The following is a 24,537-nucleotide window of genomic DNA, read 5'->3' on the forward strand; positions in this document are numbered from 1 at the left end:
AGCTATACTGGCACCCTACTACACGAAAAGTAAGAGATACTCAACGGGCTCAGGAATCCAGCATAAGTTGCTCTGTCACATCACCCAGTGACATCAGTTGAGATGGCAACATCACCCATATATGGCATTAGGATACATAAGTCTTTAAACCAACATTCTCTCTCCCCGAAAATTGGGTTTAAACCACAGCCACTACGTGGATCAGGAAGGAACCTCAACCAGCCAGTACAAAGTCCAGTGGGCAACTGGCCACCCTTAGTACCAGGTTATCTGGTGCTCTGATTCTACCCCATATCAAATCATTCCATGGAAAGGCCGAGGATACATTTGATCATCAAAAGTTTATAGTATCGGCAGACTAGAAGTACTGGTAGCACCTCTATACCCGGGGATTGCAATACACCAAGATGGGATATATCATCAAGGAAACATGTCCGACAGGGGGAATATTTCAAGAAGTAAGGCTTGTGCCAAATTTTGTATACCATTCCTCATATATACCATTCCAGAAATCAACAAATAACTACATACGCAAATCAAAAATTCTAAGAACAAGTATATTATGAGAATTTATTATGATAAAGTGTTTCCATTAAAAGAGCTTTTAGCACTACCATAAAGTAAAATTATTCCGCTTTACTTAATCTTACTCCTTAATAATTATAAATTTTAATTACAATTAACTTATAATTCTTCGTATTTCTGAGAAATTATCTTAATCCTTTATAAACATTCGAAAAATTCTCTAATCTATACAATTAATTAAAATTTTGCCACAAAATTGTTTATTTAAAATACTCATTACAATAATCATACTATTAAATTAAATATAATCATTATATTTAGTACACAATCATTTCATTAATTAAACCAATTTGCTATAAAATAATATTAAATGAAAATATTTCAAATGAATACATTTTATAATGTCTAATATTAAAAACAAATAAATATTAATGTTTCCATTTAATTAAAATTATTTTACACATTACAAAGTTGTTTTAATTAGAAAATCAAAATTTATGTTAATGAAGTCTAGAAAACTTAATAACAAAATACTTAAATGAACAAAGCAATTAATAGCCAATTAAAGGTTAAAGGTAAAGGAATTTTCGTAGGAAATTTTAAACAATAGCATGTTCTCTTAGCTAATAATAAGATTTTCATTCTAAAAAAATTCAGATAATAGATCTAATATTTAGTAAAGCTTTTGTTCAAAAATCTGTTTAAGCTTTCCCCCTAAATATTTGTATTAATTTAACCAGGGCAGTAACAAGTTTCTAAAAAACTATTTACAATTACCTCTACAACCCCATTCACTTTTAAATACATTTTCTTAACACACTTAACATGACCTCATTTGCGAACAAAATGTTGTTGCATTAGCCTGTCGTCTACATTTCACTAGAAAAAAAAAACTCAGAAAAATACTGTTGCTGAGAACAAAAATTAAAAACAGGTTTGAAAAAAAATATCTCAATTAAAATTTATTTGCAAAATGAAAGGCAGGAAAATGTAAAACAATTTTCTTCTGTATTTATGATGAGTCAATCCTTACAATTTTCCAACTACGTCGCTACAACGTTGCAGCAGTTACTGCAGCATCTTTGTTTATGAAAGTGAATTGCTTATTGTTGACACTAGTTCTGCTGCTGCTGCTGTTGCATTGAGAAGTTTTCTGTATAAAAAGTAGTATATATGTAAGAATATAGTATATATACTATAATCCGGTTTGAATTATAGTATAACTATACTCTGGACTATAGAATTGGCTATAATATAAAATATCTCTACTATAGTCTGGACTATAGTTCTAGTATATTCTGGACTATAGTCTCTACTAAAGTCTGGACTATAGCCTCTACTATAGTCTGGACAATAGCCTCTACTATAGTCTGGACTACAGCCTCTGATATAGTCTGTACTATAGCCTGGAATATAGACTCTACTATAGTCTGGACTATAGACTCTACTATAGTCTGAACTATAAGCTCTACTATAGTCTGGACTATAACCTCTATTATAGTCTGGACTATAGCCTCTACTATAGTCTGGACTATAGCCTCTACTATAGTCTGGACTATAGCCTCTACTATAGTCTGGACTATAGCCTCTACTATAGTCTGGACTATAGCCTCTACTATAGTCTGGACTATAGCCTCTACTATAGTCTGGACTATAGCCTCTACTATAGTCTGGACTATAGCCTCTACTATAGTCTGGACTATAGCCTCTACTATAGTCCGGACTATAGCCTCTACTATAGTCTGGACTATAGCCTCTACTATAGTCTGGACTATAGCCTCTGCTATAGTCTGGACTATATTCTCTACTATAGCCTGGAACATAATCTCTACTATAATCTGGACTATAGTCTCTACTATAGTCTGTACTATAGTATGGATTATAGTCTCTACTATATTCAATACTATAGTCTCTACTATAGTCTCTACTATAGCCTGGACCATAGTCTCTACTATTGTCTGGACTATAGTCTCTACTATTGTCTGAACCATAGTCTCTACTATAGTCTGTACTATAGTCTGGACTATAGTCTCTACTATAGTCTGGACCATAGTATCTGCTATAATATCTAGTATAGTCTGGACTATAATATCTACTATAATAAACACTATAGTCTCTACTATAGTAAAAACTATGGACTATGGTCTAGACTATAGAAGATATGATTCTGAACAGAATAATAGACTACAGCTGCAGCTGTAGAATATACTATAGAAAGGTCTATTTAATAGACTATTGTCTGGACTATAGAATATATAGTAAAAGAAGTTAAAAGTTTGGACTGTAGAGAAACTATAGACAGACCCTAGTATAAATTTAAAATAGATTATAGTTTGGACTAATAGTCTAGGAACTTCCATACTGTATTAGTACATACGTGTCAAATACTATATCTGCTTGAATTCTTCACGCTCCTGTTTTTTCATTGCTTTCATTAATTCATTTGTATCTGATTTAGATGAGTGTGTATGTGTTTTCCTATGCGTGCCATAAAGAGTTACAAAACTGCATTTTCTAACTACACTTGTGCACGCAAACAAACAAAAAAATGCAAACATCCATACCCAGCTATTAATTTGTACATACAGATTCTCCTCATCACCCTTTAAACATACACAAAAAACAATTTTGTTTACATACGAACAAATTTCTAGGTCAAAAACATCTTTGTACGCAAATCTACTAAATAATACTCTTAGAATGAATGAAACGTACAAAAAACAATCACTATTTTACATTTTACAAGGACTTTCTTACACATACAAACATATATTAAAATACTGTCTCATGCACTCATACTCATCTACACAATTACAAAGATATTTTAATATTGTAACTCATTGATATGATGAGGATGCAGGAACAACAAAAAAAGTGAATAAAACAACAGCAGCAAGAACAACTACTGCAACAAATAAGAAAAATAGAAAATTTTATTATGATTATGTAGAAGCATGCATCTGCTGCACTTGTTTGCTTGCATTGGCATACGTTAGTTTTTCTATATGTATTTTATTTGTGGGTTTTTCTGCTCATCATCAAGTGTTTTACGGGCTGTCATGTAAAACACTTATGAAAATACATTTTTTGTTTTTCTACTCTTATAAGTATTTTTTCTTCTTGTTATTGTAGTTGATTCTCAAACGAACATCTAACAAGCAGCAATGTATGTACGTTTGAATGAACACGGAGGTATAAAAGGAGAGAAGTAAAAAGGATGTGTAAGAACGTACATAGTACATGTAACCAAATAGTTATTAACTTGTATAATATGCATGAATGTACAGAGACTATTGTATATTTACACAAGTGTAAACATACAATACTTAAGTATTGGTTAACGCTGAATTGTGTGCGGGTGTTTGTTAGCCACCCAGCTGTTTTAAGAGGAATCTCTCTTTCATACAATGTACTTGGATGTTACGTAGTAAGAAATATATTTTTGAGACAACTCTCTTTAAAATTATAATAAGAAGCCAATCATCACTTTAGTATCCCAAGCAAATTGGTTCCCACAGTAATCTAGAGCCTTTTTTCTTTTAGAAAGAAGTTATTTAACTCTCCAGAAGTAATCCATTGCTGACTTAATTATCTTTTAGTATTATAAGTGAAGTATGAATGTTCGAACTGCAGGGATATACATATGTCTGAGGTTGCGTGAATGTAAACAAGTGTATTGCAATTTTAAATATAATGTATATTGTAGTGTAAATAAAGGTATCTGTCCATATAAATTAGCTCTTAAAGAAAGTATTACAAGCAATAAATGAAAATTTTTTTTAATTCTTCTTCAAATTGTAAATTTTTAATTTTAACAAATTGTAGAAATTTAAGAATTGTTAATTGAAATTTATTTGGAAACAACAACATTAGTTAGCAAATTTTTTTATAATTCAAAACTATAGTCTGGACTATAGTTTGGACTATAGTCTGAACTATAGTCTGGACTATAATCTGGACTATAGTCTGGACTACAGTATATAGTCTGGACTACAGTGTATACTATAGTATAGACTATAATCTGGACTATAGTATAGAGCGTAGTCTAGACCTTAGTCTGGACTATAGTATATAGTATAGTCAGACTACAGTACAGACTATAGTCTGGACTATAGTATAGACTATAGTGTGGATTATAGTATAGACTATAGTGTGGATTATAGTATAGTCTGGACTATAGTATAGACTATAGTCTGGACTATAGTATAGACTGTAGTCTGGACTATAGTATAGACTATAGTCTGGACTATAGACTGGACTATAGTATAGACTATAGTCTGGACTATAGACTGGACTATAGTATAGACTATAGTCTGGATATAGTATAGACTATAGTGTGGACTATAGTCTGGATTATAGTATAGACTATAGTATGGACTATAGTCTGCACTATAGTCTGCACTATAGTATAGACTATAGTCTGGACTATAGTCTGCACTATAGTCTGGACTATAGTCTGCACTATAGTCTGGACTATAGTCTGCACTATAATCTGGACTATAGTCTGCACTATGGTCTGGACTATAGTCTGCACTATGGTCTGGACTATAGTCTGCACTATAGTCTGGACTATAGTCTGCACTATAGTCTGGACTATAGTCTGCACTATAGTCTGGACTATAGTCTGCACTATAGTCTGGACTGTAGTCTGCACTATAGTCTGGACTATAGTCTGCACTATAGTCTGGACTATAGTCTGCACTATAGTCTGGACTATAGTCTGCACTATAGCAATAGCTGGACTATAGTCTGCACTAGTATAGACTATAGTCTGGACTATAGTATAGACCATAGCCTGGACTATAGTCTGGACTATAGACTGGACTATAGTATAGACTATTGTCTGGACTATGGTTAGACTATAGTCTGAACTATAGTATAGACTATAATCTTGACTATAGTGTGGACTATAGTGTGGACTATATTCTGTACTATAGTGTGGACTATAGTATAGACTATAGTCTGGACTATAGTATAGACTATATTCTGGACTGTAGTATAGACTATAGTCTGGACTATAGTATAGACAATAGTCTGGACTATAGTATAGACTATAGTCTGGACTATAGTATAGACTATAGTCTGGACTATAGTATAGACTATAGTCTGGACTATAGTATAGACTATAGTCTGGACTATAGTATAGACTATAGTCTGGATTATAGTCTATACTATAGTCTGGACTACAGTATAGATTATAGTCTGGACTATAGTATATAATGTAATCTGGACTAAACTACAGTCTGGACTATAATATAGACTATAATCCGGACTATAATATAGACTATAGTCTGGACTATAGTATAGTAAACTACAGTATAAGAAAAAACTTTTCATCGTTGGCCTGTGTAATTAAATAAAATGTTTATGTGTTTCAAAGTATGTATACGACCTACATAGCTTCAGGTGCTTTTTAAAAATTGAAGCAATTGATGGCAAGATTATTAATTTTTTTCATTTGAGGTGAAACTTGATATTCCGATCAATTTAAACACACCAACCAGTACTATTCGTTAAAAATTGAGTTTTTCCTGAAATATTAAACCTAATATGAAAGTTGGTTAGGTTTAATATTTCAGGTTATTTCCTGGAACTCTAAAGTAATATACTTGATTCCCATAAAGTGTTTACTTTAATTTTTCTCATTTTCTTTATATTCTTTATGATGTTTAACGTGTGCTCGTTTTGTTCCAATTTTACTTTACACTCTTATTTTTTCCGTTTTTTATTGCTGGAACATTTAACAAGGCAGACTTCCTGAAGCTTTTTTCTGGATTTCAACACACTCTAGTCTTTTATAGAACAAACAACAACAAACGTACACATAATGTATTGTAAAGCAGTGATGGGCAACACTTTAACAAAAACATTAATGTAGATATGTAAAAATAAATAATATTTTTAAAAAGATCTTTCGAAAGAAAGGAACAGTAATTATGCAAAATTTTATGTCGCGTCTTTTTTAAAATACTTTCATAATATTTCGTAATCTGCCCCTGGCTGATGTAAAGCTATAAGTATTTTACACATGTAAAATTCACTTACATTCATTTACCATCAACACGAACGAATAAGTAGAAAAAACCGACTAAGAAACAAACAAGTTAGCAACAACTTTGTGGGTGTAAAAGAGAAGACAACAAAACATAAATGTAAGAAAGAGTGAGGAGGAACATATAAAATTTAATAATAACAAAAACACAAAAATGCTTTAGGCGTCTTTGTAACATTAGCAAAATTTAAAGTGTAATATTTACACGAAAACATTTATGTTTTACTTTAAGTACGTGTATCCTATGAACGGGAGTGAGTGTGTATGTGACCGTAATTCAGCTATTAAATGTGTAAAATATGTATTGTACAAGAAATTATACGAAATAAAAGAAAAAATAATCATAAAACTTGAAAAAATCATTTACTTTCGCAAGTAATTTTATAAAATAAAATAGATAATAAATGTATTGTAGGGAATATGTTCTGAAATGCACGTGTACATAAAGGAAATTAGTTTTGAAACATACATATCTAAGGATTATTAAAATCTGTTGAATTTAAACGGCAAGGCTAAACCAGAGAAAGTTTAAAACAAGTAAATAGAGAACTTATGAATAATTTTCTCTATAAAAATAAATCTATTAATATAATTTATAGAAAACAAACTCAGAATTTAAAGATTATTATTTTTTTCTATAAAACGAAAATTTATCGAACATTTTCTATAAAAAGAAAATTTATCGCAAATTTTTTTATAAAAAGAAAATTTATCGAAAATTTTCTATAAAAAGGAAATTTATCGAACATTTTCTATAAAAAGAAAATTTATCGAAAATTTTCTATAAAAGCGAAATTTATCGCACATTTCCACTAAAAAGGAAATTTATCGAACATTTCTCATAAAAAGGAAATTTATCGAACATTTCCTAGAAAAAGGTAATTTATCGAATATTTTCTATAAAAAGAAAATTTATCAAAAATTTTCTATAAAAAGAAAATTTGTCTAAAATTTTCTATAAAAAGGAAAATTATCGAAAATCTTCTATAAAAAGGAAAGTTATCGAAAAATTTTTATAAAAAGGAAATTTATTCGAAAATTTTCGATAAAAGAACATTTATCCAACATTTCCTATAAAAAGGAAATTTATCCGACATTTTCTATAAAAATAAAATTTATCCGACATTTTCTATAAAAATAAAATTTATCCGAAATTTTCTATAAAAATAAAATTTATCCGAAATTTTCTATAAAAATAAAATTTATCGAAAATTTTCTATAAAAAGAAAATTTATCGAAAATTTTCTATAAAAAGAAAATTTATCGAAAATTTTCTATAAAAAGAAAATTTATCGAAAATTTTCTATAAAAAGAAAATTTATCGAAAATTTTCTATAAAAAGAAAATTTATCGAAAATTTTCTATAAAAAGAAAATTTATCGAAAATTTTCTATAAAAAGAAAATTTATCGAAAATTTTCTATAAAAAGAAAATTTATCGAAAATTTTCTATAAAAAGAAAATTTATCGAAAATTTTCTATAAAAAGAAAATTTATCGAAAATTTTCTATAAAAAGAAAATTTATCGAAAATTTTCTATAAAAAGAAAATTTATCGAAAATTTTCTATAAAAAGAAAATTTATCGAAAATTTTCTATAAAAAGAAAATTTATCGAAAATTTTCTATAAAAAGAAAATTTATCGAAAATTTTCTATAAAAAGAAAATTTATCGAAAATTTTCTATAAAAAGAAAATTTATCGAAAATTTTCTATAAAAAGAAAATTTATCGAAAATTTTCTATTAAAAGATTATATATCGATTATTTTCTATTAGAAGAAAATTTATCGAAAATTATTCTATAAAAAGCGAATTTATCGAAAATTATTCAATAAAAAATTATCGAAAATGCTCTACAAAAAAAATTATCGAAAATTTTCTAGAAAAAGAAAATTTATGGAAAATCTTTTACAAAAAGATAATTTATTGAAAATTTATCGAAAATTTTTCTACAAAAATAAAGAAAATTGATGCAAATATTCTATAAAAAATCTATCAAAAATGTTTCGAAATGTTTATTTTAAATTATTTTAAGTTGGTCTCATTTACACTTTCGTCTAATGATTTTTGTCATATTAAAAACACATTAAATTACTTTTTCTCCACTTCAAACAATTCCTTGATTTTGCACTTTTCTTTATTGCTCATTTAAAAATTCATTTGTGAATTTTTAACAATTCCAGGAACTAAAACAATATTTGTCAACTAAACATTATGTTGCTATTAGAGTTAATTGTTTCTATGGAATTGTGACAACTCCAAACCAAAAAACAGAAATTCATGTTTTAAATTATTAAAATGGTTGTATCATGGGTGACCCATTCATGAAAAATGCCAACATTAAAGATATTTCTTAAAAAGCATGAAATTGTTTTTTAAGCCTTTTGCTAAAACAGTAAGTGAATACTTTTGAGCACTCTTTGGTACCATAATTTAGAAAAGATTTTTTTTTTTAAATTTTGTTGATTCTTAAGCAAACGTTATTAAATCAACCTTCTTGGAAAACAACATTCATTATCTTAACCAAGAAAACTTTTACAACCTTACATCACTTACAAACAAAATTTTGGCCTTAATTAAAATATAAATACTAACTTTTATGAGAAATAAGAAAGAAACAATTAAATACATAAAGCAAAAACAAATAAACAAACAAAAAACAACACAAAACCAGGGAGATTTAAAAAGTGGTTATAGACCCTCTTTCCCCTAGAAAAAAATGTAAGCCACAAAGCAACAATGCCCAACAGAGAGAGAGAGTATTTAAGTTAAGAAAAAAACCCAGGCAATATTAAAATCTGTTGACAAATGAAAAAATTGTGTTCTTTTTCAGTGAAACCATTAAGAAAAAAAATACTGAAAAACTCAAAACAAAGCAAAGCTGAAGAAATTAAAACACAGGTGTAAATTATTCACAGAAAATGTCATCTTTATGGCCTCTAAACTTGGAATGTAACGGCGGAAATAATAAAAAAAAAAAAAACGAAAAACAAAAAACAAAAAAAGGACAAAATTATTTTGTTCTTTTTTTTAAGAAAAAATTATTACAATATAATATTACAAAAATGATACCTAGTACGTATAATGAGTAGATAAAAGAGATGAAAAGAAGAAAATGAGAGTTCCACTAAAATTTTATCATCTTATTAAAAATTAAACAACTTTCCTTAATATGTAAATGTGTACAATATTTTATTACGATATTACCCAATAAACATCGATGCTATTCTTTTTTCAAACTTCTTTCAATGTTTCATAAAGTAAATTTAGTTAAAGCATCCTAATGAAGTTATGTAACTTATTATTTCAACGTATTTTGAATTAGAAAATGGTCCCAAGGTGTTCCATATACATGAAAGAGTTAATGAATTCTGTCGAAGTTTGCCTTTTCTCCTCTAATGTCAAAGGTCAAATTTTAAACAATCTGGGATCTGTGGATTGCCATCCCTTCTGATGACTTTCTGTTTTTATTACAGATAATAAAATCGTGTGAAATGATCCAAAAATAATATAGGAGAAATTTGGTTGGTGTCCTATGCCAGAGTTTATTTAGATTAATATACAAATTTTTAACTACTAAACAGAATAGAAAATTTATATTAGTTTGCAACTATACAGCGTAATGAAGAATAAAAAACTTCCTTCGTTTAGATTCTCCTTTTATCATGTATGTTTAATTTAATTTTTCCATGTTATGAAAGAAAAATTGCCAAAATGTTTCCTCTTATAGATTGTCTGACAAAGTACTCTTTTTAGTACTTCTTTTTTTATGATAGATAGAAAATTTAGATATTCAGATATTATAGAAAATTCAGAAAGTGGCATTTGTAGAACAAAAAGCAAAAAAATATTTGAAAATTCTGCTTTTGTGAAAAGGACTTCATTGGCACAAACGTCTTAAAAAAGTCGGTCAATTATTTCACTTAGCCCCTATACAACAGGACCCCTAGAATAAGGCTTTTGAGCATAATTTTATATAATTTTAAATGATACTGCCTATTTTTGTAATGATAGGTCCTCATTTACAAAGACCGTTTCTAAAAAAGAAAATTAAGCTCAATAATTCACTTATAACCACTACCCAGCAAAAAAAAGAACATCCAAAGAAGCGAAAAACAAGTAGAATTTACTCTATGGAAGTACTGAAAAAGACCTGAAGAAGTGATGATTTTAACACAGGCTTGTCATAGGAGGGGTGTTCTTTTTATTTGATTCCAAATTCACTACTTCTGAAGTAATTTTTATTCTCCTTTTTAGGAAGTTATTCGGAAGTGAAATTGTAGTATTATAGAATACAACTAATTTGGCTTAAATAATATTAACATTAAAAAGGGTAATAGACACATTTAATACAAAAGCCCAAAAATAACATTTATTATCTTATAAAAATGTAAGAACAAAAAATATATCTTCAGCATTGCAAAAATATAATTATTTTCGCTTCTTCGGAAGTCTTTAAACATTACTTCCTCTGAAGGCAAAAAAATTTACTTAGTGCTACTTTTGGAAGTACTTCGCTTTATTTTTGCTGGATAGTATCACTATAAAATTCTGAACCTTTACTTATAAGTATAGGCGTACATTTGTCATTGTGCTTTTATAACTCCTATTTCAGAAAATATTTTTTTTTTTATAAAAATTTTTTTAAAATATTTGGGAATTAAGACAATAAACAATTCAAAAGCTTTATTGTTTAAAAAAAAATACTTTTTTACATACTACTCACTGGTGTATGGTATCATATGGTCGGTCATGTCCGACAATACATTCTTACGTGTTTACCTATAGTTAAGTCTATTGACTAGTCTGTTAGAATAAGGAGTTAAAATGCCAATAAGTAAGGATTTATTAGATTTTTAACTCATTACTTTACAATGTAAGTCTATCCTTTGAAGTTAGACATTAGGGAAAAATGCTGTCTAAAACATTTCATTGACTGCAGTCAAATGCTGCGAGAATGAAAATTTTTAAACAAAAAGAGACTATTCTAATAATCATATTTTTCTGCTCTCTCTGTTTTGGCCTCTTTATCTCAAATTTATTTATAAATCATTTTCATTATTATATCACATTATATATTTTTTTAATTTATTTATTAAAGCCTTATTTATTTAAAATAAATATAAAATAATTTCTATAAAAATTCATTTTGCAAAACATGAAATTAAATTAAGTCCATAAATATGTAATACATTTACAAAAACTATATGAGAAAATAGTTATTTTTGAAATAAATCTAGTGTAAAAACAAAATCTAATTGTCCATTAAGTCATATTGTTAAAACAAACGACTGTGAAAAGCGCGCTGCAAACAAAACCGTTGCAGCGAATATTATATTAAAAACAAATAAATCTCATGTGTAATACGAATACATAAAAATATTTATAAATTCAGCATATACATAAATATTTTTGAAAACTCATCACAACTGACAATCCAAATAATTGTTATCAATAACAAATGCAGAATTTTATGAAAATTTTAAATGAACAATTTATTTCTTTTTTTTTGGCGAATTTTTGTGTTATTATTAAATTAAAGTTTTAAAAACAAAATTTCTTTGGAAAATTATTTTACCAGCTAGAGGCTATAATATAAATGCTTAAATTTAAAAATAAATTACAAAATAAATATTTAATGAAAAACATCAAAGTCTTAATTTATTGTTTGTTTGAATTTGAGTCCACAAAAACACCTTCAAGTCTTTCTTTCTATTTGACTAAAACCACACAACATAGATGTAGGTCATATAAACAAATATGAATTGCAAAAACACACAACCACTAGCAACAATGACAGTATCTACAAAATTCATACATCCTTATGTTCTCAAAGATATTTTCATAGAAAAGTATGTTGTATTGTGAAAAACTTAAGACCTTTATGAAGAAAATATATAAAACTATTTAAGATGTAAAATAAAAACAAATAACTAAAGGCTTAAAAAACAAATTCAAGTGAACGAAGTTACGTGTTTAAGAAATAAACATACATATGTATGTTTGTATGTTAAAGGTTAAATATGAACGACTATTAACTAATATATTTTTCGATTAGCAGATTATAATTGCCTTTAGCATTGAAAATATACGGTTGGCATTATTATCCAATGTTGAAAAAATATGTTTGTTATGTGATGTAAACATTTCACCATCGTTATAATTTTAAACGAAGGAATGAATGACACTAGAAGTGAATGAATGAAAAAGAGTGAAAACAATTTCTGTTGATTGTATGCAGTTTGTTTGTATGAGATAGTGTGTGTTTTTTTGTAAATATTTGTATGTGTAAAATAAAATATATATAAATCTGAACAAAAACAGTGTGTAACATAAAAGTGTAAGTTTATGATTTAACAAGTATGAGTTGTACATTCTGCTGTGCCGAATCTTATATACCCTTCACCATGATGTGATAAAAAGAAAACTGTCAGTACGAGTTTTGTCACAAAAAATCAAAAAATACCAGTTGTAAACGAAATAGTACCAGAATGTTTCATTTTATAGATTTTCAATCGATAGAGGTGAAAATACCATTTTTAAGAACGAAATAGTACCAAAAATCATTTTCTGCAGATTAATGTTTAACTTTATGTTTCTAGGTTCAATATTATAAAAAATTCAAAACGTACTCTTTGAAGAAGGAAAAAGTACTCAAAAGTCCCCTTTTTATATATTCTCACACTTCATGTTTCTATGTTCAATATTATAGAAAATTCGAAAAGTACTTTCTGAAACGAAAAAGTACCAAAAAGCCGCTTTTTATAGATTCTCAGTTAATCCGGGCTCTACATACTTAAAATCATGTTTCAAGGTTCAATATTATAGAAAATTCCAAAAGTACCTTCTGAAGAACAAAAAAGTACCAAAAAGCCAACTCTTATAGGTTCTGGAAAGCTTTAACTGAATACTCTTCCGGAGGTAAGGTTTACAACATATGGGTACCAGCCCACTCGGTAGTAGTCGGCAACGAAAGAGCGAATGTAATAGCTTTAAAGGGAAGGAATCTAAACTGAAAATATGGGTAGGAGAATCCCATAAGGCCTCTTGGAATAATGAAACAGTGGGTAGAACCACGAAGATATTATGGGGTGACCCTGATGAGAGCAAGACGGAAAATCTCCTCAAAATTAGCAAGTCTGAAGTTAGTATGATGGTACGTATTCTGAGTGGACACACAGGATTACGAGCACATCAATGCAAGATTGTGGAGATGACAGTGAAACTCTAGAACACTTTCTTTGCCACTGCCAGGCATTCGTCTAAGTTGGATCCAAGTATCTTGGAAGTGATGTTATTCCGGAAATAACATTCCTGACTGACACTGATTGGAGGATTCTTAGGAATTACGTTACTGAGTTTCTGAACACTGGAAAAAATAATTCATTCAGTAAATTTTTTTTTCATGATAAGGATTTGATGTAGTATACATCCTACTATCAACCTAACCTAACTATAGGTTCTAACTAACAGACAGTCAGACGGACATAGCTTAATCGACTCCGCTAGCTATAAGGGCTCGGAATAAACATATTTTATAGGATCGGAAAATTATATTATAGAAATTACAAACAGAATGACAAACATATATATACCCTTCTCATAACAAATGAAAATGAGTTGTGTTAATTGTATATGATACAGGATGAATGTAGGATTATACGGAACTCATCCGTCATACCTAGAGTGAGTCTTTTGTATGTTGTTCTCTTATGACTGTGTTGGATAAATGAGAAATAATACCATTGAATTTTCCTTCCTTGTCCAGGTATGTTCAGAGTAAACTCTGTTCATACCAGATTTACCACAGTGTGTCACTGTGAGCAAGAACAAAGTCTCGGCTTATGTGATGGATTTGTACTTCGGTTACATCTCTAGGTGCTGTTGCCGACTCAACGGAGGCCGTGGTTGTAAACGAAAGTTTTTGCATCTCAGAAGTTAAGCAATGGGGCAGCAATAGTCAGAGAGTTTGGGTACCAGTCGTAATTTAGCTCGAAGTGGGGAACAACTCTCGCGTCATCGCAATTATTATTTAAACGCGTTCAGACTTGTGTTTGTTGCCTGGCTTTCGACAGTTTTGCGTCTCGCTCGCACTGGTGTATTGTATTACTTCATATAACTGTTCAAAGTTATATGTTGTCTACATTAACTTCGTGATTTTTTTATCACCTCAAGTGACGTTATGTATTATTGGTGGAGACCATAGAATATTCAAACGTTTATACCCTGGTGGAGACCATTAAAACTCTTCAACTTTACTGGTGGAGTACCATTGAAACTCTTGAACTTTACTGGTGGAGTACCATTAAAAACTCAATTTTTTCTAAAATGTTTAAAGGTTTCTAGCTTCCTATATGAATATATAGGTCGACTTGGAGGATTTCCTTTAAACCAACGTGGGATACCCTGGCGTTTTGCTTAAGAGCTCAGCCATCATACTAAATAATCCATAAAAAGGTAGCTCAAGTGCACGTATACTGGACCGAAAATTTCATATAAGTAAATTGCTACCTGATTGTAAGAAGGACACTGGGATGGTGGTGAGTCGTCACAAAAGCTCACTCAGTGGTTGAAAAAGACCACCGCGAAACAGACCAACACGGTTGGTGTTCACGTAAAGGGTGAAGGGTACCCTTTACGTGAAAATTTTAATTATAAACATTTTAAATATTTTAGTAACTATTTTCAATATTTTGATAAATATGGAATCCCAAAAATAAAGATGTCTTTACCTTTATATGAATCCATATTTTGTTTTTAGAAAGAATATGTCAAAAAAAAAAAAAAATTAAATAAAATGTTTAAAATTTAAAAGTAAAAAATCATTCCTCCCTCTCGTGAACTTTCCTTTACTCAAAAAAATTTAAAATGGAATTCCTCATTGATAAAAACGAGTAGAAAGTACAACAACATTAAATTACAATATTTCTTTAAAATATTTATAAACAAATATTGAGCACAACATCAACCAAAATTTTCATACTCAAACCCCTTTTCTTCATCACTGCAATTTTTACACACTTTTAAAAACATAGAAAAATTTTTGCCTCCGGCTATTAGCCAAACTGTACACAAAAACTAAAACAAGGTATAAAAATAACTTTCATAGAACAGAAAATAGTGTTGCCTACACGTTTCACCATCATAAAACATCTTTATTATTTTTATATTTTCTTCATTCATATATAAATGAAAACAACAACAACATGAACGTGTAGGCTGGCGTTAACAACTTTTTTTGTTTTTCTTTTCATCTAGATAAATTTATTTAAGCCTACACTACATAAATGTAAGAAATGTTAGTTTTAATATACTCGTTTTTTCACCATTGCTCATACATACAAATTTGTTTATTTGTGTAAAAAAAAGAAGAAATAAATAAACAGTTTATTTTCATTTTTCTAAAAAAAAACAGTAAAACTATCTAAACTATTTTTAGCATTGCAAAAGAAAATAGTTTAGGATTTGTTGTTACGTGGGCGTTCTTTTTTTTTTTGTAAAAATAAGTTTGCTTATGTGGTTTCTTGGCAAATCTAAAATATAAAGACTTTTTTGCAGTTTTCTTAGATAAACGTTTATACTTTATTTTGATTATAAAAAAGATTTTTATGATTTTTATGGCTTAAATAAAAATTTTGTTTAGTTGTTGTGGAAATGTTTTGTTTATAAAAGAGCATTTTTTTGTTTGTGGTTCATTCAAACAAAACGAAAAAAAAGAAACTTTTTTTTGGGAAAAAAAGCTTTAATATTTTTCTTAGAATTGTTTAAGTATTTCAGAGTGGGAATTTTTACTCTTATGGCGTGTTAAAATATTTATCTTAGCACAATTTAAAGTGTTGTTTATCTAGCACTAAAACAATAATAAACACTAGAATGCAGTAATAAAATTTATTATCTAAACTCATACAAGTAGAAGGGCATGACGTATGAGTGTTATTAAATTAAGAGTTAAAAAGCTGCATGCAAAAAAATACTCATACGCACTGTGGTTAATCATATAAAGAAAATATTCATGTTTAGTTAGAAATATTTTATCTATATTTATATCTAGAGATAACATGGCCTCCGGTAGGTTAGTAGTTAGTGTTCTAGTCTGGTAGACCGGATGTGGTGGGTTCGATTCCCACCTGAGGCACTGGTTAAGGAGCGCACAACAGGCCCGATAGAGGCCTAGCTGTATTTCTTCGGATTTGATGTATATACATCCTCCTTTCAAACTAACTAACTAGAGGTAACGTTTGATTTCTCAGAAATATGAATCGATTTAATAATGTCCGTCTGTCTGGGTTATAGCTCAGTGGTTTAGAAGTGTTTTTTAATCTTTTTTTATTCTTAAAAGCATATTTTTCGGTTTTTAGAACATAGTGATCCTCCTTTTTAATTCAAGCTCTATTCGTACTTGATTTCAGAATTCAAAATAATTCAACAAAAAGTTTAAAGTTTCTAGGAAGATCTAGTCATGTCCGTCCAGACAGTATTATGATCAGTATTATGACAATTATAAATGGATATAACTTATCTCTCTTTTGCAATCTATTCCCACATTTGAGTATTAAATTTTTCAATTTATTTAAATCATCTTCTCCTATTAATATTTAATAATTTACCAACACGTTTTGTTTTAATGACCAAAACTAAAATTACTCTCTAAATAATTTATAAATTTTACCAAACATTTACACTAAACCCTGGGTTGATGCAAAAAGTTTTGTATAAATTAAAAAAAAAAACTATTCCTTTTTTTTACATAATGTCCTTTCTGTTCGTGATGAATGACAAAACTTTCTCAACAATTTCATCAACATTTTGGTCAGTGAATACACAGACATAAATGTCAAAGCTGAAAAAAAAAAACTTTTGAATTTTTTAAACGATTTGTTTTTTTTTCCACAAATGAACTTTATTTTGGGGGTATTGAAAAGGGAAATTAGTTAGTTAGAAAAAAATAACGTTACTCATAGTAACGAGTTGAAATAAACAGTATTGATTTACATATATATAGAAAGAGAAAACTAAGATATAGAATGATTTCCGTAAGAAGAAGGTTGGAGCTATGTCTAAATGTAGACGGATTCTTCTATATTTCTATATTTTTGTTTCGATTCTATAATTTGTATGTTACGTGCAAATGTCAGACAAAAAATGTTAATTTTCGCTAGGACATTCTGCAGAAGCTAGATACAATAATGGACATTTCTATAAACTACAAACATCAGCCTAACACGTTATACCCTTCCTCACTATACTTTTGTTGATGTATAAAAGATCGCAATTCTCCAAACTCACCTAATCCTTTTAAACAAATATATTTATACAATTTTAATAAAAAAGACACTAATACGTGTATTAAAAAAAACGTAATACAACAAAAGCTGATTAGCCTTTGTTTAACTAAAACATGGTAAACAGCTTAATAGTAGCGTTATTATATCCACACTGTGACACAAATCGAAATTTAAATATACAGATACAATTACAGAAAAAGTTATAGTCTCTAATGATACAAACATAAAATTACCAGTAGCTTTAGAAGAGAGAATCCGTTTAAGCAAAATAATGCACAGAAGTGGACAGAAGACACTTTAAATAACGTTATCTACAATATTGCAAAGATATTTTATTATTTTTGTTTAATAAAGGAGCGATTAATCGAAATATACACCTAAGATATTCTCAAGTTAAACTAACTAATCAATAAGACAACCATTGGTAAACAGTGATAAATCTAAATGATATGTAAAATCTCTCCGAACTATCGGGTATAGCAAAGCACGTAACTACACCAACAATTCAAAAAAATTCGTAAGCTCAAAAACAAAAATTACCAAAAAACAATTCAAAATTGTATTTAATCCATTTTTAACAGGTTTTAATCCTTACATACAATATTTGTTGTTACACAAACAACAAGTTTTTCTATTTATACAAAAATATTTATTTTTATTGTTGTTCGATTGTTTGTTTGTATTAATTGGTATATAAATGTTGACCTTTCAAAAAAAACACATCCGAAATACATAGATGTCAAACATCAGACATTGAACTATGTCTATGTAGACTATTAGTAGTACACAGACAAAGAGGTGTGTACATTTGCTTGTTGTAGTTAGTATAGACAAAGGATATACAAATTTGTGTGTGTCAAAGTACATATTTATTTAAGTAGAAGAGTAGCTTTTTTTGCTGTACAAAAAATACCTATAAAAGTAATGTTTGTTTTATAAAAATTCATATTTATGAAATTTACAACATTGTTGTAACTTTAACTTACACATTTCTTAACTTGTAAACAATGACAGAATATTTGTAAATAATACAGTGGGCTGACGGAAAGTAACTACTTACTATTTACAATAGTTTAATGTGTATATCGGTGACATTCCTTAGCAAAGTATCTATTTTCTTGAACTGAACTAGAAATGAACTAGAACTGAACTAGAACTGAACTAGAACTGAACTAAATGAACTAGAACGGAACTAGAACTGAACTAGAACTGAACTAGAACTGAACTAGAACTGAACTGAACTGAACTAGAACTGAACTAGAACTGAACTAGAACTGAACTAGAACTGAACTAGAACTGAACTAGAACTGAACTAGAACTGAAACTAGAACTGACCTAGAACTGAACTAGAACTGAACTAGAACTGAACAGAACTACTAGAACTGAACTAGAACTGAACTAGAACTGAACTAGAACTGAACTAGAACTGAACTAGAACTGAACTAGAACTGAACTAGAACTGAACTAGAACTGACTAAACTGAACTAGAACTGAACTAGAACTGAACTAGAACTGAACTAGAACTAACTAGAACTGAACTAGAACTGAACTAGAACTGAACTAGAACTGAACTAGAACTGAACTAGAACTGAACTAGAACTGAACTAGAACTGAACTAGAACTGAACTAGAACTGAACTAGAACTGAACTAGAACTGAACTAGAACTGAACTAGAACTGAACTAGAACTGAACTAGAACTGAACTAGAACTGAACTAGAACTGAACTAGAACTGAACTAGAACTGAACTAGAACTGAACTAGAACTGAACTAGAACTGAACTAAACTGAACTAGAACTGAACTAGAACTGAACTAGAACTGAACTAGAACTGAACTAGAACTGAACTAGAACTGAACTAGAACTGAACTAGAACTGAACTAGAACTGAACTAGAACTGAACTAGAACTGAACTAGAACTGAACTAGAACTGAACTAGAACTGAACTAGAACTGAACTAGAACTGAACTAGAACTGAACTAGAACTGAACTAGAACTGAACTAGAACTGAACTAGAACTGAACTAGAACTGAACTAGAACTGAACTAGAACTGAACTAGAACTGAACTAGAACTGAACTAGAACTGAACTAGAACTGAACTAGAACTGAACTAGAACTGAACTAGAACTGAACTAGAACTGAACTAGAACTGAACTAGAACTGAACTAGAACTGAACTAGAACTGAACTAGAACTGAACTAGAACTGAACTAGAACTGAACTAGAACTGAACTAGAACTGAACTAGAACTGAACTAGAACTGAACTAGAACTGAACTAGAACTGAACTAGAACTGAACTAGAACTGAACTAGAACTGAACTAGAACTGAACTAGAACTGAACTAGAACTGAACTAGACTGAACTAGAACTGAACTAGAACTGAACTAGAACTGAACTAGAACTGAACTAGAACTGAACTAGAACTGAACTAGAACTGAACTAGAACTGAACTAGAACTGAACTAGAACTGAACTAGAACTGAACTAGAACTGAACTAGAACTGAACTAGAACTGAACTAGAACTGAACTAGAACTGAACTAGAACTGAACTAGAACTGAACTAGAACTGAACTAGAACTGAACTAGAACTGAACTAGAACTGAACTAGAACTGAACTAGAACTGAACTAGAACTGACTAGAACTGAACTAGAACTGAACTAGAACTGAACTAGAACTGAACTAGAACTGAACTAGAACTGAACTAGAACTGAACTAGAACTGAACTAGAACTGAACTAGAACTGAACTAGAACTGAACTAGAAACTGAACTAGAACTGAACTAGAACTGAACTAGAACTGAACTAGAACTGAACTAGAACTTGAACTAGAACTGAACTAGAACTGAACTAGAACTGAACTAGAACTGAACTAGAACTGAACTAGAACTGAACTAGAACTGAACTAGAACTGAACTAGAACTGAACTAGAACTGAACTAGAACTGAACTAGAACTGAACTAGAACTGAACTAGAACTGAACTAGAACTGAACTAGAACTGAACTAGAACTGAACTAGAACTGAACTAGAACTGAACTAGAACTGAACTAGAACTAGAACTGAACTAGAACTGAACTAGAACTGAACTAGAACTGAACTAGAACTGAACTGAACTAGAACTGAACTAGAACTGAACTAGAACTGAACTAGAACTGAACTAGAACTGAACTAGAACTGAACTAGAACTGAACTAGAACTGAACTAGAACTAGAACTAGAACTGAACTAGAACTAGAACTGAACTAGAACTGAACTAGAACTGAACTAGAACTGAACTAGAACTGAACTAGAACTGAACTAGAACTGAACTAGAACTGAACTAGAACTGAACTAGAACTGAACTAGAACTGAACTAGAACTGAACTAGAACTGAACTAGAACTGAACTAGAACTGAACTAGAACTGAACTAGAACTGAACTAGAACTGAACTAGAACTGAACTAGAACTGAACTAGAACTGAACTAGAACTGAACTAGAACTGAACTAGAACTGAACTAGAACTGAACTAGAACTGAACTAAAACTGAACTAAAACTGAACTAGAACTGAACTAGAACTGAACTAGAACTGAACTAGAACTGAACTAGAACTGAACTAGAACTGAACTAGAACTGAACTAGAACTGAACTGAACTGACTAGAACTGAACTAGAACTGAACTAGAACTGAACTAGAACTGAACTAGAACTGAACTAGAACTGAACTAGAACTGAACTAGAACTGAACTAGAACTGACTAGAACTGAACTAGAAACTGAACTAGACTGACTAGACTGAACTAGAACTGAACTAGAACTGAACTAGAACTGAACTAGAACTGAACTAGAACTGAACTAGAACTGAACCAGAACTGAACTAGAACTGAACTATCAGTTACTATACTCTTACTTTTAAAACAAATATGCCCGTAAAGGTTTTTTTCGAGGTTCCACCTGTATGGGGGCTATCCGAAAACGTCAATCGATATTGCCCATTTTCAATACCAAACAAACCTTACCTATAGAAAATATTGGAAAATTTCAACCCTCAAACTCATTCCGTTCGGACTTTATCGTGATTTCAACAGAAAGACGGACGGACATGGCTAGATATTCTTAGAATTTAATAAGGGTCTGTGACCAATATTTCGATGCGTTACAAACGGAATGACAAAATCAATATACCCCATCTTTTTTGATGGTGGGTATAAAAATTGTAAATTACTGGAAAAAAAATCCAAACATTGTGCAATAATTTTTTGAAACGAAAATTAACAGAAATTATTCAAAATGTTCAAATTTGCCAAAAAAAAAATAGAAAATTTGCTTTCTTTAATGAAAAATTCTGTATAAATAGAAAAGTTTTAAAAAAATTTTTCAAAATATAAAATTAACCAATATTTTATAAAATATGAAATTTAACCAAAAATATTTCATTATGTAGAAAATTTAACGAAAATTAAAAAAAAATTGTAAGAAAATATTACAGAACAAAGAAAATTCTGAACAAAAAATTTAAAAAAACAAAAAATAGTCCAGAAAATTTACAAGCTCGACACAATTTGATATTTTTTTGTAAATAACTCTTTAAAAGAATATACATTCTTCAGAAAGATTAATAAGATGTTCAAATTAAGTGTAACCGAAAATTAAAAACATTCGATGACGAATGTATTGAAATATCATAAACCCACTGTAATAAGTACTTATTTAAAATAACATAAATGAGGAGGAGCTATGTTTTTTTTTTTTTTTTTTTCTTTTTAAAGTCAACACTTGGAAAACGTTAAAATAAACACCAGCCAAAAAATAAAAAAAGGTATAAAAATATGGTGTAAATTATGTTTACATAATCCTTGCACGTTGTAATTTAAAGCCAAACGATGAGTAGTTTTTTCTAGTACAGATTCAGTTAAGGCTGTTGTTAACTGTGAGCAGTAAGTGAAAAGAATGACACATTTTCCCCTTACATTTCTTTAAAAAAAAATGTTTTTTTTTAATTTTTTTTATAATACTCCAACACACACTTATACACTTGTTTTTTAGGTCAACTGCTTTTTAATTTCAAAATTCAAAAATCTTAAGAAACGTTTTTTATTTAATTTTTTTTAATTTCTTACAAGTGTGGATATAGTTAAAAAAAATGTTTAAGTTTAAAAGTGTATCAAATTTTTTTTCTTTCAGTTTAATTAATACTTTTTTATTTATAAAAATTTTAAATTATTACTTTTTTATTTTTGTTTCGTGGCGTTTTTCATTTTAAATATGTTTTTCACTTATTGGTATTAATTCTCCATAAATTATTTGATTTTTTTCTTTTTTTTACTTAAGTTGCTTTTGATTTGCAAAAAAACAAAACACCCGTATTTTAATGTTTCCAAAAGGCGGTCAAAATTATGACTGAATTGTATGTGAAGCTTCAGGGCCAAATTTTTAGTAAACGCACCACTCAATTGTAACGTACAAAATAAGGTACAACGAATGAATTCCATACAATACGATTGCGATACAAATACAACAAATTCTTCTACTTTGTATCCTCTAGCACTCTTTTTCTGGTTGTTGTATAAATTTAAGTGTGTTGAATTTAATTCTATGTTAACGGCCATGTTTCCTTGTGGTTGTTGTTATTGTTGAGTAGATTTGTATTAGAAAAACACTCAATTTAAACACGTTGTTTATGAAAGCATTAATAAAGAGGAATGAGGTGAATTTTGTTTTATTTTTCGTTGTTTTGAAAATTTATGAATGACCTTGAGTTGGGTTTTTATTTAAATCTACTGAATGAAATGTCTTTATCTTGCAAGTGTTTATATATTGATTAAAATGTAGTATTTAAATTATGATATATTTTATATGCAGATTTGATAAACTGAAAAAAAATGGTCCCAGAGAAAAATAATAAGACAAGCATTTATTTTTTATTTGATGGAAAATACGACAATGGGAATTTGTGATTTTAAACTTTTATGTTCAGTTCTAGTTCAGTTTCTAGTTCAGTTCTAGTTCAGTTCTAGTTCAGTTCTAGTTCAGTTCTAGTTCAGTTCTAGTTCAGTTCTAGTTTCAGTTCTAGTCAGTTCAGTTCAGTCTAGGTTCAGTTCTAGTTTTTCAGTTCTAGTTCAGTTTCTTGCTAGTTCAGTTCTAGTTCAGTTCTAGTTCAGTTCTAGTTCAGTTCTAGTTCAGTTCTAGTTCAGTTCTAGTTCAGTTCTAGTTCAGTTCTAGTTCAGTTCTAGTTCAGTTCTAGTTCAGTTCTAGTTCAGTTCTAGTTCAGTTCTAGTTCAGTTCTAGTTCAGTTCTAGTTCAGTTCTAGTTCAGTTCTAGTTCAGTTCTAGTTCAGTTCTAGTTCAGTTCGAGTTCAGTTCTAGTTCAGTTCTAGTTCAGTTCTAGTCCAGTTCTAGTTCAGTTCTTGTTCAGTTCTAGTTCAGTTCTAATTTTAATAAATTTCCAATTGGGATATGAATTTTTTCGCATTAAGTAAAATAAAACCGAAATATATTACTTGTTAGTAAGAATTATATCTCGGGCATTAAAATGATAAAAAAATCATACATATATTTATACCTTACAAGAAATACACATACTATCCTTTAAAGCAATATAAAACTCAAATCCTCTCAAAATCTCATCACAATTCAAAGAGCTTTTACCACAGAAAATATCTCAGTATAGAAATTCAACTTAAAACTCATAAAATCTAAAAGCTTT

The 24,537-nt window shown here is 29.4% G+C and overlaps 1 protein-coding gene across 3 annotated transcripts in view; it reads right to left on the bottom strand.

The window, feature by feature from the left end:
* Positions 1–23,268, bottom strand: part of LOC119606263 (frequenin-1) — a 74,456-nt gene extending 51,188 nt beyond the window's left edge. Inside the window, exon 1 of one of the 3 annotated variants that reach the window (XM_037959698.1) lies at positions 23,060–23,268. The gene's annotated coding sequence lies outside the window, so the exon portion shown is untranslated. Of the gene's footprint in view, positions 1–22,681; positions 23,011–23,059 lie in introns of those variants that run through there. The other 2 variants (XM_037959700.1, XM_037959699.1) reach the window with 2 other exon arrangements.
* Positions 23,269–24,537: the final 1,269 nt, after the last annotated feature.

Source organism: Lucilia sericata, unplaced genomic scaffold, assembly GCF_015586225.1.
Source record: "Lucilia sericata isolate MDLA Ls3-8-SP2 unplaced genomic scaffold, ASM1558622v1 Contig000565F_arrow, whole genome shotgun sequence".
NCBI lineage: Eukaryota > Metazoa > Arthropoda > Insecta > Diptera > Calliphoridae > Lucilia > Lucilia sericata.